Source organism: Mya arenaria, chromosome 4 (genome assembly GCF_026914265.1).
Source record: "Mya arenaria isolate MELC-2E11 chromosome 4, ASM2691426v1".
Lineage (NCBI taxonomy): Eukaryota > Metazoa > Mollusca > Bivalvia > Myida > Myidae > Mya > Mya arenaria.
The window spans coordinates 27,214,224-27,231,755 of record NC_069125.1 but is presented as its reverse complement, the minus strand read 5'-3'; positions in this window follow the sequence as shown (position 1 = coordinate 27,231,755).

The following is a 17,532-nucleotide window of genomic DNA, read 5'->3' as shown; positions in this document are numbered from 1 at the left end:
GCCCGAAGATGCTTTTGAGAGGGATGCAGCACAAACATTGAAAGTTTTTAAAAAGAAAAATGTATTGTTGAACTGATGAATGTAAACTGGAAATTGGTCAAATTCAAAATGCTTGTGCATACATGTACGCGGTTAGAGTTTGTAGGAAGAAATGGTCTATCAACTCTATTACTAGCACATGTGGCCAAGTAAATATTCAACCGATATCTACCAATTGTAACAGTATTTTCCATGAAATAGTTCATACATAAATTGGTAAGCTTGTTCTTTTTTAATAGTTATAATCAATCACAAAAAAATATTTGTTTTATTAAAATTATTGCATAATTTGATTGTGACAATTCAATACGATTCGGTCAATGTGTGTATATTACTGCACTACAGACGACAACAAATATGTACTTGTGACATACATGTATTTTTTCAAAATCAAGGGAAGCAAATCTTCTAAAGAAAAAATAGTCCCAAGTTGTCTGTACAGAGTGGAATTGAGCAAGGGTTATCATTTCACTCGAGCCACAGTGAAATGATCAAGTTATCATTCACTAATATTTTTCACTCTTTCACCGGTATGCATGAAATAAAGTAGACTCGATACCCCAGAAGTGTCTAAAAGTATTAGGCATTTTGGGCATATTATACAATATTATAGGCATATTGCTGTGAGCAAGATCAACGTTATTGGATGTTTTAATGCATATACTGGTGTCTAGCTTTTTCAAGACTTCCTTTGGATTGAAGAGAAACTTGCATGATATAAGTTTTTAATTTTCACACGTTGTGGTGCTTGTTTTAATCCACTGCATAGGGTCGCGTACATTTGCAACTGATTTTAAACCATCGGCAGGATGAAAATATAAACGGATGCTAGTTTAAGGTCTTTTGGAACCCTTTTGTAACCGAAATTTGTACAAACATGTAAGATGCATCAATGATATGCACAGTCATTTGGTCATTATAGGGGCATTTCAAAGTGCAAAAATATATTTCCTACTTCCCGAAACTGTTTAAACATTGTTTCGACATCTCGCAGAAGTGCATACGGCTCCTTTCTGACCTTATGAGAGCTCAAGAGCGATATGTTTGTGAGATCTTGATCCTAAAGTAGAGGACCATGTATCTGGAACTGTTGTCAAATACCACTCTGATACTTCAAAGGATTACCTGCAAACCAGTCTGTGACGGGACGACTACGGAAGACAGACAAAGCAGAGGGTTTTGATTATACTGACATTGAACAAACTTGAATATGATGCATTCAAACTAATTTTGAGTAGATGAATCCAAGAGAGTTTAAAGATTGCCAAATTATAAAGATAACAAATAATTCTTTGTAATTGCCATACTTACGGTTTTCTACGCACACCACTTTAATGCTTTGTATTTGAAGATGTAACCATCTATTACATGGTATGTGACTGCGGCGGGGTTTTACTGTTTTTATGTAATTAACAGAAATAACTGGAACTAGTGGGGTTTTTTTACCAACAATATAATGTTTATTAAGCATGCAGTAATGTTTGCAGTGTTCGTGTTTAACCATTACAGATTCAGATAACGTCGATGTAATCAGATGCTATACCCTGTTACCGACTTAATATCACGTATTCTTTTGAATAACACATGAGGCAAATAACATTGCTTTATTTCTGTTGTTCAGAAAATATATTACTCCGCATGTTTGTTAACAATTTAATTGCCAATGATTGCTTAATTTTCAATATTCTAGCAAGTCAAACGTTTATTTTCTATCTGTGATGAAGATTTATTTGAATACACAAAGTACATCTTCCATCTAAATTCTAAGAAGAAAGAGTAGTATTTTGTCTTGATTTGGTGAAAAAAAACCATCATTAAAGACGTTCGGTTTAAACTGGAAATGATGTCATGAACATATAACAAATAATGACATCATATTACCCGATATGACGCCATAATTCAAAATAAAAAAAATCGTAAGAAAATATTTATGTTTTCTTACTGCATAGCATCATAGTGTGCCTTCTACTTAAAAACATATTAAACAAGATAGGATGTATCTGTGGTTTGTAGTCAACCCGGGTTCTACATGTCTGCAATTCAGGTGGCGCGGGTAATGGCGTTTTTTTCTGTTATTTGCATATAAATCCAAAATGTATGCCAATGTTTCATCTTCTGAAGCGACACACGAGTTATTCAAAACAGGTGTGCGCATTATTAATTATTTTTCTTTCTTCAAAGAAATAAGAAAAGCGTTGCCGTGCACCTTTGTATCATTATGTGATAATAACTTTGGTACAAACAAGCCTAGTCGCGCTTTCTTTAATTTACGTAAGGTTGTGATCAATGACGACGAATGTGATATTCTATTTCCGTCTAAAGTATTGCAAGATTTATATATACCATATCATTTGCTTTATAAAAGTCTAATAGTGTTATAACACTTATCTGACTATGAAGTGTGCCAAATTCAACATTATCACCTTGCTAAATTCACGTAAATAAAATCCTTGTGTTAAGAGTTAAGACACACGTTTTACGTATTTGTACTCGAAATAACCAAAACACCACTTGAGTAATGGCCATTAACTCCTATCAATCTATTGTTTAGCAATTCCTTTTACTTGCCAAAAGTTCTTCCGTTTTGTCTTTAGGCTACTTAGAGGGACATTCAGTACAATATTAATACATATATGAGATTGAGGGATTTGTCATGAGCGATAGGGAATCTTAACTATGTTCTTTGTGAACTTAGATTCTGTAAAAGTACTTTATCTCGATTGCAATTTGTTGCGGCTCTATTCGTTGTGTTGATTATATGACTATAGCTTTACATATATTTTGACATATCAAACTATACAATAGAAAGGAGTAACATTCCAATAGCTGATGCGAAGTATTTAAATTAATCAGTCGATGTATGATATCATTGCAAATACACATGCAAGACAGAAAGAAATACTACCATGGTATTTATTTGAGTCCAATTGTTTTTCTTGGCATCAGACACCAACTCTTAACCCATGTTTCACCGATGTTATCGAAACATTTTCGGTTGAGCTATGTTGATGCGTGTGTAGTCTGTTTTTGGTGTTTGTATTTGTGTATACTCATCGGCTTGTCCCTGTAGATATATTTTTAATATCAATTAAGGATCTATAGGATTCGAGCCATATAAGGGAAACTAAAATTTGCAGACACTCATACGGGTTATTATTAATAAACTATTACGTATTTCGTCCGATACGGGGACAATCGTAGTACTAATACCAGACAATTGATGACAATATATGCCAAAACCTTAATGCAGGATATACTAAAACGAGGTGTCAGTATAACTTTGTATAAAGGTGTAACTATACGCAAATATAATCCAAACATTTATAGGATTATCACATTAACGTCTGTAATTTTGAAAATCTTTAAAATAATGCTAATCGAACGATGTAAAAGTGATATGATGTCAGACTTGAATGCATAGCAAGATGGGTTCCAGGACAATTAAGGTTGTATAATGACTTCTTTTATAGTAAGGGAAAGCGTTTTCTTTGATCGTGAACATTGGTCGAAAATATTTGTGTGCTTTTTGGATGGCAAGTAGGCATTTGATAGGGTGTGGCACGATGGTATCTTCCACAAACTTTATTCCAAAATGGACGGAACATCGCTGCTTGCATTGATGAAACTTCACTCAAACATCATCAGACGTGTTAACAATCGTGGTATGACATTGCATTGGTTCCCGGTTCGACAGGGAGCTCGCCAGGGTGGCAAACTTTCCGCGCAGTGCTATCATGTATACATAAACGGGTTCATAGAAAAGCTTTAACAGTCACGACTTGGTTTCGCTATGCATGGACTGAGCCTCAGCAGACCGTCTGATTGCTTTGTCGAGGAACGCGTTACAGGCAATGTTGGAAATCTGCTAAGAGTATTCCTGCAAGTGGGTGCTTCGTTTTCAACTCATCAAAATGTGTGGTGATTGTTTTTAATGAAAAGCGTCGCGATGCACCGACACGATTTGTGACCCTAGGCCCAGAATGCATAGAAGACATACAAACATCTCGGGCTAGTGTGAGATAACCACATGCCATCTGTATCGCTCTTCACGGAACTGGTCACGAAGTTGAGGGGGACATTTAGTTCAATTCTTCACAGCGGCTTTAACACAGTTGAACTCCATTCTCTTACTCTAAAGACAATTTATGAAAATGTTGTGATGTCAAAGGCGTTTTATGGTTCACCGCTTTGGTCCAACTTTTCGAGAACAGACATGCATTTCTTGGAAATTTCACACAAAAAATGTATTTAACAAACAGTTGAGTGCACCCACAAACACTGAATTTGCTTTGGCCTGCTTTAATATTGAATCTTTTGAAGGAATTGTGGACTATAATGAATAACAGTTCTTTGGACAATTATGCAGGCTACCAGATAAGTTTCTTGCCAAGAAAATATTTCTTCAAAGACTGGTGCGCTTTGCTGGAACGCGAAATTGCTTGGATTTGTACCGGATATATTATTTAGGCTTCTGCAAAAATACAACCTTGCATATGTTTTGAATGAGTATCGGAGAAGTGGTAGATTTCCCTGATAACAGTCTAAGAAAAAGACTTACAATGAATGTTAGGAGCCTAAACAAACTCGTGCTGTCCGTGTGCAAGAGCAAATGAGCGTAACATCACCATCAATAATTGTGTCTGACAAACCTTGCCTTAAATGGAAGGTCGCCAGAACTTCGCCCGTATTATTGCCGATCTGTCATAAGGTTTTGGGATCATTTAAAGGAAGTTTGTCAGTAAATGAAAACAATGCGAACAGTATACGGACAGTTCAGCAAATCATGTTCCCTGGAATTGTAATCAATCGCAGAAATCTCGGATAAAGGTCATTCGTGCGCAACTGGAGGTGAATGGTTTTGATGAGTTCAAACATTTTGTCGGCTTGCCTGTTATAGAGTTTAGTTTAGTTACATATGTCTATGGTACTTGTACATCAAATTCAGTTGAGTGTAACCTTGCCAGTAGTTATTTATTTGTGTCAGCAATGATCCTACTTGAATTTCAGTTAAAATATTATAACTTATAGAAATGCCTTATATTCCGCCACATATCTGTCTCGTGTTTCCGTTTTCGTGCAACGTAGTATTTATTTCTATGACGTAGAGACAATCATTACGTGATATATCTTTGTCATATGTGTTCAAGTTGGGTGTTTGCATGACATCCTTGATTAACATATCTTAACCTAGAAAATATTCAAACAAATCAGTTATTTTTACTGGCAAAATAACTACCAGTCTACAATAACACGCTTAAGTAGCTTATTTCAGTTGGCCAAAATGCATAATTAAATTGGATTATGATACATGAACAATGGTTTATCATCAATATTTATGCAAAAAGCGGCATAAACAAGCTCAGTAGCAAAAAACTTTAAACATAAATCTGGTTTAATGGCACTGGGTAAACGCCGAAGACATAGATCAAAAATTCATCAAGACAGTTCTATATTAAGTATGAAAATATTCAAAGATTAAAATATTACACAAAATGTTTCAAGACAAAAAAGTGAGCTTCGCTTAATCCTGTTATAAGGGACTGAGGAACTTTTGGGAAATTGGGGCCAGTCTATTTGTCACATGTTTAGAATGTAGCTTCTGTCAGAAATTTTAAATAAGTGATATTTATTAGCATGATGGAATTTCACTGTATGTGTATATGTGTATATATTGTATGTTAAACTTTTAAGAAATGGTGGAATAAAATATATATATATGTTTTTTATTAAAGAGTGCTTTTTCATTTTCAAGTTCTTGTATATATCCATATTCGATCGAGCTGTATTGAAAAACCTTACTTAACTTGTTATAATATGCGTTGTAAATTATGAAGAAGAGGCGCGTTGATGGACGTGACTTATCTGGTATGGGGGTGCCGGATGAAATTATCCGGCACGCCTAATTTCACCGGAAATGCCTATCCATTGTGCAAGAATAGTTTGTGAAAATCTATGGCTAACTATTTAAAGAAAATATAAAGCGTTTATATTGGAAAAGTTGGTCACTCGTAACGAACCACATTCCTGCCAACAAGCGTCATATCTTTTGTAAAAAAGTTTGAATTTCCCGTTGACCTACTTAATTTTTTTATATTACACGATAACAATCTTACAAGTGATGCCATAAGTGCATCTGATTAGCCTGTAAACCCTCATACCATTCCTATCGGAACTAAGACTGATATGCCCGTAAACAGTGCTGTCGCTGCGTTATCCATGATTGATTTCTCCTTATCGTCAGAAGGCGGTAACCCATTAATTATGTTTCTAACTATATTTTAATATGCGTGTTTTGTGTGTGTTTCTTTTTCGGTGTGCTATAGGTCTGATTCCTGTGCCTTTAAAGAAGTACATGTTTGTATCTGTAGTTTCAGCTGCAGTATCTGTATTCGTTAACACCAGTGGTGACATTACCCTGGATGTTTTCGCTGCCACTATTTGTCCTCTATCAGGAGCTTCATATAAGAAAAAAACTTTGACCATTAAGAACCCAAGCTGGAAACATGAACAACAAAATAATTTTATCAATTTCAGTCATGATATTCAGCTTTGATCGTCGTTGTCCATTTTACACTTCTCATGAAAAAACTCTATAGCCTTAAGGACCAAGCTGGAAAATAAAACACCCCAAACCGCCATGTTATTTTTGCCGTATAATTTTCAATTGATATTGATACATAACCAAAGTTTACCATGCCACATGTATTCCTACAATAAGTGCCATTGTCGGTGTCATACCATCAGTTCCAACTGCAGTGTTGACAGTGGTCTAGTGGTATATAGAATCCGTGTCAAATGAAATAACAATTTCAGGTATAATTTTTCACAATCCAAGAGAACATGTGACTGGTTGGACTCGAATCTACGACTATTAGATAAGTGGCGAATTCCATAACCACTAAATCTGCCTCGCGTAGGAATTTGTCTCATGGGGAGTATGTTTTTTACTCAAAGAATACCGATACTACTCTGCAATCAGAGCTACCGGCTACTGGTCGGGCTCGAATCTAAGGCATTGAGGTTTAAGTTTAACTTCATAATTGATAAATAAAACTCGCCTTAGAATTTCTCTCATGGTGTGCATGGCTTTTATTCAAAGAAGTTTCAATAATACTCAGTTCGCAAGGAAATCATTAATGAGGGGAAAGTTTTAAACATATGTTTTATTTTGTACGCACCCTTGCTACCATCGTATGTTTGCTATAATTGCGTTTGATTAATTTGTGATTTTCGGGCTAAATTGGTAAAGGAAATACCCTTGTTTGAGGTTTGCGGAGTTCTGTAATTCATTGGGATTTTTTTTTCTAACATCCGCAATGAAAATATTTTCTTGCTGGAGGAACACATTTAAGATACACAAACACTAGGATATTTCGTGAACGAAGTTTCTGAGGCAAGACGAAGAACAAAAAATCAAAATCCGGTTAAATTGGCAGTTCAACGGCTGTAGTGTTTTTGTATCACTCACCATATCGGTACTCAATATCAGACTTCGTCAAACATTTTTGTTATACTTCATCGATTGTTTTAATTGTATAATTTGGTTATTTATACCACGTAATCGTATTGGCGACAATAATCTTTGATCCGATTACGACCAATAATGAATATCACCTCAACTTTAGGTGATTCAGTTTTCAATGGCCTCATTAGTCAGATGCAAGGTACTTCTTACCATGCCGTACACATTTCAGTCGATTAACAGTTTGTTGATTGTATGAAATTATTCAGTGTCATAAGCTGACCGCACTATGTTTTTGATTTGTCTTAGGGCAATATATCTGTTGATATCTGCTGTCAATAGTCAGCAAAGTTTGATCATTGTAGGTACGTTTAACAACACTCAAAAATACTAGTAGTGCTGTCCGTTGTCGGTTGTTCTGCTAAATAGAAAATAAATCACTTTTTAATATCGCTCTTTGTGCATATGAATTATCAATCAGTCCCTGGTAAAGTCCCCTGAACTGAAACATTGTTGCTGTGTATTTTATTCGTTTTGTTAAGTGTGCGATTAACCGGTAAAACGGGACATAACCCGTTAACACATGCATTAGTGTCTTACAAAAGGTAAACATGATATTTTAACGTAAGTATACCTGAGGGAATTAACAGCGGCTCGATGGTATCATGTAAAGTAACAAAGAGATGTCTATTCATATGAATCGAATCAGAAATGGGGTTTCCATTACTACAGTCGAACCCCGATGGCTCGAACTCCTTCATACCGGCGAAAAAAACCCGAGCCTCGGAAAATTCGAGCCAAATGGAAAAACGTTCAGTGTAAAGAGATCGGTCCTTAACATTCAATTCGAGCCGAACGAGTTCGAGCCAACGGGGTTCAACTGTATCAACAAAACGAGCCATTTTAAACTTAATGTTCCCATTTATTATAATTCTCCGAGGGATATTTAACGGAAAACGTTAACACTCGAGTAAATTCCAAAACTTTCGCTAATGGGTTATGTAAAGGGTAAGGATTTGATTTTAAATATTGGTTGTTTTTTTGCCTTACCATTAGGTATTAGCTAATCAAATCATTGGCGTTATCATTAACATACATATAATCTATGGCCATGTAGGCCCCAGGAAATAATATTCTTCTCTTTAGTGATAGCGAAGAAGCTAAAATACATAACTTTAAATTAAACCCTTAGACCGCTACATTTCTCAATAAGCTGGAAAGAGAGATACGTGTCATACATTTTACGCAGTTGATAAAACGACGAATCTCATTTATTGTAATTACATAACCTTGATCATGAAATTGTTTATTGAAATGCTGTATCAGCATCTTTATAACATGGCTTTTCGTTGATAAAATGACGGGATGTTTGAACTGCCTATCGAACGACGAACCACCAACGTCTACAAAAACGTAAACTACCATGTTAATATTGAAATGAGTTTTATTGGTTGAAATAAATAAAGTCCAATTTTAGACCATCTTATCGAAATTAACATTTTCAATTATATTTCCCATTTTACAAACCATAATGAAGCGTTTGTCTATATTTAAAGATATACCCCAAATATTACAATACTCGTGTAATTTGTTGAGTAACGATTGACGTTCATCTCCTGATTATGAAAATAAAACAGTATTACCAATATAATATTTTTATTTACTCTTCCATATCATGTATATAAATACAGAAATAATAATGGAGAAAGAGGTTTACCTTGTTTTTCACCCATATTACAGTAGAAAAATTGCTTTATTGCGATCTGAAGCGTACACATGACTTCACTTCTTCGTAAATATATTTAAGCTTTGATACGCTTTTTGTAAAAGCACAATATTGTACTAATTTGTGCCATAAGCCATATCCGTTAACAGTATCGAATGTATTACGAAAGTCAATAATCGCACAGTACAACTTCCGGTATATAATTGTGTATTAACTCATACTTAATATAAATAAGAGTACTTATTTTGCCTCTATTTAAAGGATGACACCATGTTTGTAATCGAGTATCCAGAATTATAGAACATAATTTGGAAAAAAACAACTTTTACTATGGGTTTTGCGCATCCTGCTATACAAAAAGATATGAACGCCAATTTCGGCAGCAAATTGACTTGCAAAAATATCGTCCAAATTTACAATGTGTTCTAACCCGAATAGGTCACAAACCGAACTGACATATGAGAGCACACTTGCCTAGTTTTGCGGCTTTCTTTTCAGGCGATGCGAAACTGAAATATATAGAGGATATTTGTTGAATTCAGTGTAAGATCGTATTTTATTTCACTCGTGGTCACAGAAAAAATATTTTCACAAGTGAAAATGTTATTTTTCTGTGACCACGAGTGAAATAAAATACGATCTTACACTGATTTCAACATATTTTCTTTTTATTTCATGCATATATCGTGTTTTTTCCCCGCTAGAGTAAATTTCTGTGGCCTCTTTGCGAAGGGAAGTAACTGCGGCATAATCGCTATGTCAAAGTTACCTCCTTTTCGCGCAAGCAGTCCTTCCATTAAAAAAAACGTTCCACACTTTATGAAAATGGTTGTTGGAATTGAAATTATTTTTAGATAAAACCCTAGTTCCATCAACGAAACCTATCATGTTTAACATTTAATGAGACAAAAAACAAGTATTTAAACAAAAGCATTTCGTAAATAAAAAAATGTATCGCGTAGAAATACAATTCAATGAAACTTGAGCATGTGACATTTTTGTACATTCAAAAACAATTTCAACAAATTTAAATTAACAATGATGGACTTATACAAGTTTGTATTCGTAAAAGCAACGGAAGTCTGTGTTTAGTGTTTTTCGTAGTGTATATCTAGTCATTGTCGCCCTCAGACTCTGGATCTTACGGGGGTTTTTTCGGGTTGAATTCATGCTCAGTGCAGCCGAAGGATGTTTTGTTGTTGAGACAGCGAATTAGTTTCATATCTATTAAAGTTGAATGTCAATGTTCCCGTGTGTTTATGCAGTCCCCAGAGGAAATGTCGAGGATGTGCCCGAAGATGCTTTTGAGAGGGATGCAGCGCAAACTTTGAAAGTTTTTAAAAAGAAAAATGTGTTGTTGAACTGATGAATGTAAACTGGAAATTGGTCAAATTCAAAATGCTTGTGCATACATGTACGCGGTTAGAGTTTGTAGGAAGAAATGGTCTATCAACTCTATTACTAGCACATGTGGCCAAGTAAATATTCAACCGATATCTACCAATTGTAACAGTATTTTCCATGAAATAGTTCATACATAAATTGGTAAGCTTGTTCTTTTTTAATAGTTATAATCAATCACAAAAAAATGTTTGTTTTATTAAAATTATTGCATAATTTGATTGTGACAATTCAATACGATTCGGTCAATGTGTGTATATTACTGCACTACAGACAACAAATATGTACTTGTGACATACATGTATTTTTTCAAAATCAAGGGAAGCAAATCTTCTAAAGAAAAAATAGTCCCAAGTTGTCTGTACAGAGTGGAATTGAGCAAGGGTTATCATTTCACTCGAGCCACAGTGAAATGATCAAGTTATCATTCACTAATATTTTTCACTCTTTCACCGGTATGCATGAAATAAAGTAGACTCGATACCCCAGAAGTGTCTAAAAGTATTAGGCATTTTGGGCATATTATACAATATTATAGGCATATTGCTGTGAGCAAGATCAACGTTATTGGATGTTTTAATGCATATACTGGTGTCTAGCTTTTTCAAGACTTCCTTTGGATTGAAGAGAAAATTGCATGATATAAGTTTTTAATTTTCACACGTTGTGGTGCTTGTTTTAATCCACTGCATAGGGTCGCGTACATTTGCAACTGATTTTAAACCATCGGCAGGATGAAAATATATACGGATGCTAGTTTAAGGTCTTTCGGAACCCTTTTGTTACCGAAATTTGTACAAACATGTAAGATGCATCAATGATATGCACAGTCATTTGGTCATTATAGGGGCATTTCAAAGTGCAAAAATATATTTCCTACTTCCCGAAACTGTTTAAACATTGTTTCGACATTTCGCAGAAGTGCATACGGCTCCTTTCCGACCTTATGAGAGCTCAAGAGCGATATGTTTGTGAGATCTTGATCCTAAAGTAGAGGACCATGTATCTGGAACTGTTGTCAAATACCACTCTGATACTTCAAAGGATTACCTGCAAACCAGTCTGTGACGGGACGACTACGGAAGACAGACAAAGCAGAGGGTTTTGATTATACTGACATTGAACAAACTTGAATATGATGCATTCAAACTAATTTTGAGTAGATGAATCCAAGAGAGTTTAAAGATTGCCATATTATAAAGATAACAAATAAATCTTTGTAATTGCTATACTTACGGTTTTCTACGCACACCACTTTAATGCTTTGTATTTGAAGATGTAACCATCTATTACATGGTATGTGACTGCGGCGGGGTTTTACTGTTTTTATGTAATTAACAGAAATAACTGGAACTAGTGGGGTTTTTTTTACCAACAATATAATGTTTATTAAGCATGCAGTAATTTTTGCAGTGTTCGTGTTTAACCATTACAGATTCAGATAACGTCGATGTAATCAGATGCTTTACCCTGTTACCGACTTAATATCACGTATTCTTTTGAATTACACATGAGGCAAATAACATTGCTTTATTTCTGTTGTTCAGAAAATATATTACTCCGCATGTTTGTTAACAATTTAATTGCCAATGATTGCTTAATTTTCAATATTCTAGCAAGTCAAACGTTTATTTTCTACCTGTGATGAAGATTCATTTGAATACAAAAAGTACATCTTCCATATAAATTCTAAGAAGAAAGAGTAGTATTTTGTCTTGATTTCGTGAAAAAAAAAACATCATTAAAGACGTTCGGTTTAAACTGGAAATGACGTCATGAACATATAACAAATTATGACATCATATTACCGGATATGACGGCATAATTCAAAATAAAAAAAATCGTAAGAAAATATTTATGTTTTCTTACTGCATAGCATCATAGTGTGCCTTCTACTTAAAAACATATTAAACAAGATAGGATGTATCTGTGGTTTGTAGTCAACCCGGGTTCTACATGTCTGCAATTCATGTGGCGCGGGTAATGGCGTTTTTTTCTGTTATTTGCATATAAATCCAAAATGTTTGCCAATGTTTCATCTTCTGAAGCGACACACGAGTTATTCAAAACAGGTGTGCGCATTATTAATTATTTTTCTTTCTTCAAAGAAATAAGAAAAGCGTTGCCGTGCACCTTTGTATCATTATGTGATAATAACTTGGGTACAAACAAGCCTAGTCGCGCTTTCATTAATTTACGTAAGGTTGTGATCAATGACGACGAATGTGATATTCTATTTCCGTCTAAAGTATTGCAAGATTTATATATACCATATCATTTGCTTTATAAAAGTTATTAATATCTAATAGTGTTATAACACTTATCTGACTATGAAGTGTGCCAAATTCAACATTATCACCTTGCTAAATTCACGTAAATTAAATCCTTGTGTTAAGAGTTAAGACACACGTTTTACGTATTTGTACTCGAAATAACCAAAAGACCACTTGAGTAATGGCCATTAACTCCTATCAATCTATTGTTTAGCAATTCTTTTTACTTGCCAAAAGTTCTTCCGTTTCGTCTTTAGGCTACTTAGAGGGACATTACAGTACAATATTAATACATATATGAGATTGAGGGATTTGTCATGAGCCATAGGGAATCTTATCTATGTTCTTTGTGAACTTAGATTCTGTAAAAGTACTTTATCTCGATTGCAATTTGTTGCGGCTCTATTCGTTGTGTTGATTATATGACTATAGCTTTACATATATTTTGACATATCAAACTATTCAAGAGAAAGGAGTAACATTCCAATAGCTGATGCGAAGTATTTAAATTAATCAGTCGATGTATGATATCATTGCAAATACACATGTAAGACAGAAAGAAATACTACCATGGTATTTATTTGAGTCCAATTGTTTTTCTTGGCATCAGACACCAATTCTTAACCCATGTTTCACCGATGTTATCGAAACATTTTCGGTTGAGCTATGTTGATGCGTGTGTAGTCTGTTTTTGGTGTTTGTATTTGTGTATACTCATCGGCTTGTCCCTGTAGATATATTTTTAATATCAATTAAGGATCTATAGGATTCGAGCCATATAAGGGAAACTAAAATTTGCAGACACTCATACGGGTTATCATTAATAAACTATTACGTATTTCGTCCGATACGGGGACAATCGTAGTACTTATACCAGACAATTGATGACAATATATGCCAAAACTCGCCCAATATCGGCCAATATGAGTTTCTGCTGATTTATTGGCTACACAACTGGCCAAATACAGGTTAAGAGAAATGGACCATTTTCACTGGCTGACTTCACTCGCCCTAATATGAGAAATTATGGAAATTATTTTAAAAGGCAGCCATGGTGTTTTTCGTGTTAACGACTGTTTTCATAATTGTGTGCTTCGTTAAAAACATATTTGGAATAACTAGCCTATTAAATATTTGAACCACTTTGTACGGTTTGATAATATAGTTCTATTTAACCCCTTCAGGCTCAAGCAAACACAGCAAACCTCGGACAAAGAACTGGGCCAATATGAAATGACCTAATTAATACCATTACAGTATTAGGTAGGTTCATATAGAAAAAATGTGCAAATCGGTAAGACCAATCCGTTTACTTTGAACATGATTTAGAGTGATTCTTGTTTTCTTAAAGGTTAAGCGCTCCCGTTTTTAGCTCCCATAGATTTCTTACTTACGATTCATTTAAGGGGATTGTAACAACGGTTACCAATGATGATGTTTGGACATTGTGTAACTCGATTAGTGTTTGTTTGACATTGATCAGTGTCCCTTCAACAGGATCTTGGTTTAATAGAGGGCAGCTCCGCATGCCCTTTTAGTTTTCAACGTTTTATTGAAGGACCCTTGGTCTAGCATTACTTGTCAATCAGAAATAGCTAAGGCCGAAATAAAGATGTTGTATAACCACCCGAGTTTCTCTAGCGCCGAAACCGATCTGTTAAATAGGCCAATGGAACATGACGAAATTAACAAAATGATACTGAAAAGTAAGAATGGTAAAACATCGTCGCAGTTTGATAATATTATCAATGAATACTTTAAAGCCTCGCGCGCCAATATGGTCACAACCTTCTGTACACTTTTCAATATAATTCTTGACACTGGTATTCTCCCGGATGTATGGCTAATCGGGACAATATCTTAAAATTTTTATAAACAAGGGTTCTCCTACCGACCCCCAAAATTATAGGCCGATTACCATTCTTAGTTGTTTAGGCAAATTATTCACGTCTATCCTTAATGAACGCATCAACACATTCCTCTATAATAATAACTTATTAAACGAGAACCAAGCCGGATTTCGCGCAAATTATTCAACCTGCGATCATATTCTTACATTGCATTTCCTTATAAGTAAACTAAGGGCCCAGAAAAATAAACTGTTTTGCTCATTTATTGATTTTTCTGCCGCATTTGACTCTGTATGGCGAGCTGGCTTGTGGCATAAGCTGATGCAAACTGGCTTACAAGGTAAAATTCTCACAGTCATAAAAAATATGTATAATGATATAAAATCATGCGTTTCCATCAATGGGCATCTGTCTCCTATGTTCCCAAGCTTTTGTGTTTCAATAGAAGTAGATGCTAATGAGACAATTATGTACCTTCAGTTACTTATTCTCGTGTATGCTGATGACACTGTACTTTTTGCAGACAATGAACGTGATTTTCAAAAAAGTCTTAACTGTGTCCAAGATTACTGTTTGCAATGGAAACTAAATATTAACCTCTCAAAGACTAAAATAATTGTCTTTGGTGCCAGAAATCTGAAGAAATTTAACTTTAGCATTGCTAACCAAGCGCTAGAGATAGTCAAGGAATACAAATACCTAGGTGTATATTTCTCGTCCACCAGTAGCTTTTTATACTGCCGTAAATATTTAATAAGCCAGGCTAACAAAGCAATGTATGCTCTATTTCTTAGAATTAATAACCTAGACTTGCCTTTGGACATACAACTGAAGCTTTTTGATTCTACCATTGTCCCGATTCTAACGTACGGATGTGAAGTCTGGGGTTTTGAAAACCTTGATCTGTTGCTGCAACTTCACTGTAATTTTTTGCGACGGATTACATATACTAGAAAAAGTACTCCACGGTACATGCTCTACTCGGAACTGGGTAGATATCCCCTTAACACCATAGTTAAAACCAGAATGACTAGTTACTGGAGTAAACTCGTTTCATCCCATGACTTGAAAATAAGTTTTTTGATATATAAAGGCATTTTACATAGTAATAATTCAGCCTGGACCAGTTACATCAAGTCAATACTTGATTCAACGGGTTATTCATACGTTTGGCATAACCAAACAAGAGTACCTGTTAAACATATCAGTAAACTTGTGAAATCTAACCTTGTAGACCAATTTCAGGAAAACTGTTTTGAACAATTTAATCTTTCGTCTAAGGGTAAAATGTATTCTCTGTTTAAGTCTGATATTAAACTTGAGGAGTACCTTGATATTTTACCCAAATCTCTACGTTTTACATTCTTGCATTTCCGCACTAGTAATCATAAATTCCCTATCGAAGTCGGTAGGTGGAGACAGAATGCTGTACCACATGTCAATAGAAAGTGTACGTTTTGTAATCTAAACGATATCGGTGACGAACTGCACTATTTACTTACAATCCTACCAGAAAACAATACATAAGTAGTCGTTTTTACTCAAGACCTAATGTCTTACACTTTAGTGAAGTTTTAAATTGTAAGAACCCGGATACCTTAAGGAAAACAGCATTTTTTGTTAAAATCTTAGTTAATCACTTTAAACGAATCTGATCATGTATTTTTTAGTTTTTCATTTGATATCTCATAACTATATGGATTATATTGTATCTTAATTCAAATAAATGAATTTGTTTTGTTATAAAAAAAATTAATAATACTATTTAAACTAACCACATTCCCCTTACTTACTAATTATATTTGTTTTGTATAATAATAAACTCTAAACCTGTTGTGAAGCCGCCATTTACCCACATATTTATACCTGTGTTAACATATATATATTGCGTTTTCACATGCTTTTACTTAAATGTAAACTGTGATATAATAAAAGAATATTGAGTTGAGTTGAAGAAACAACGTAAAAGATAAATCTTATCAAAGTATGCATTAACTTGAGAAAACTTAATAAAAAAACAAATAATAATAAACTTATATGTAAACCCCAAGTACTTCAATGATTAGAGATCCCAACTCTATCTGCAGACGGAGGAATACAATTTAGGGCACCTAATGCAAAAACTTTTCAAACATACGATGCAGTCATTGTTTGAAACTATGAGCATCACACACAGTCTGCCTTATAAAATAAATGTTTAAAACGGTGTTATCATAGAGTTTCATAATAAAAAGCATCATTGTACTAAAACTAGGAACAAATAAAGTAAACATTATTAAAGCGACATATATTAGGTCATCTTTTCTTCCAAATGATTACTTCTTTAAAATATTTGAAGAAAATGACGTCACATGCCAAAACACTCCGAGTCAGCCAAATAAAGTTTTAAAGATAACATGAATTTGCAAAAGTTTCATAAAATCAAAGGACTGAAAGCGCAATTATGTAAGGATGCTATATTAAACCCCATATTTTGTTTCAGTAATTAATCCTCAAAAACAAGAAGGCAAGTTCACTTCAAATTATTGCCTTTATACCCTCGGTTTAAATAAATCAAAGTAATTCATTGAGTCTTTCTGCCAAACTTCCTGCTGGAAACATTTTAATTTTACGAATTTTCTTTAAAACATCACCATAAATATCGGGATGAGCAATACTAATGTTGGTCTTTTCAGGGTTAAGACAAGCCCCGGGTCAAGCCTGTTCAAGTTAATATGGTATGGTTCTCTTCTCTTTTTGAGGGAGTGGGGGCAGATCTGTAAATCGTATTGTCAAATCAAT